This window comes from Phalaenopsis equestris, unplaced genomic scaffold (assembly GCF_001263595.1).
Source record: "Phalaenopsis equestris unplaced genomic scaffold, ASM126359v1 Scaffold000729, whole genome shotgun sequence".
Classification (NCBI taxonomy): domain Eukaryota; kingdom Viridiplantae; phylum Streptophyta; class Magnoliopsida; order Asparagales; family Orchidaceae; genus Phalaenopsis; species Phalaenopsis equestris.
Genome location: NW_018165169.1, coordinates 226,697 through 227,242, shown reverse-complemented (window position 1 = coordinate 227,242; position 546 = coordinate 226,697). Strand labels below are relative to the sequence as shown.

The following is a 546-nucleotide window of genomic DNA, read 5'->3' as shown; positions in this document are numbered from 1 at the left end:
TCAACCTATAGCATCTCTCCCTATTATGTCCAAACATTTTGCAATGTTGGCAATAATGTGGTCTTTGCTCCATGATTACTTCTTGCCAAAACCCCCTCTGAGTGTCCCCAATCCAAATTCTCTTGACATCAGGAAGGTAACATCCCTTTCCACTAAAATTCTTGCACTGGCTGGTCTGGCCTTATTAAAAGTAGCAGCATCAACCTTCAAAGGTGTACCCAAGTTGCACCTAATATTGAAACAATGCATTCAATTTAAATAGGTGCAAAGGCAGTTTAGGTAGCTTAAAATCATATAGGCACTGTGGGACGTTCTTGTGATGGGTCATAATCAGGTGACCATTTTAAAATTTTCATTTCTGTTCCAGCTATGATGATGGATTGCTTTGCAAATATTCTGGCATAGTCCTATATAAATTAACATTATATCTAATAAAATAACAAATTAATAACTTAATCAAAAAATCATATTTATTTATTTTTTTCATTGTATTGCCTCAGATATATTAGATATAACAATATATATATATATATATATATATATAAC

At 32.6% G+C, this 546-nt stretch overlaps 1 protein-coding gene across 1 annotated transcript in view; it reads right to left on the bottom strand.

Annotated features, from left to right (window-relative positions):
* Window positions 1-546, bottom strand: part of LOC110030499 — a 58,267-nt gene that overhangs the window by 46,044 nt on the left and 11,677 nt on the right. The window lies entirely within an intron of this gene.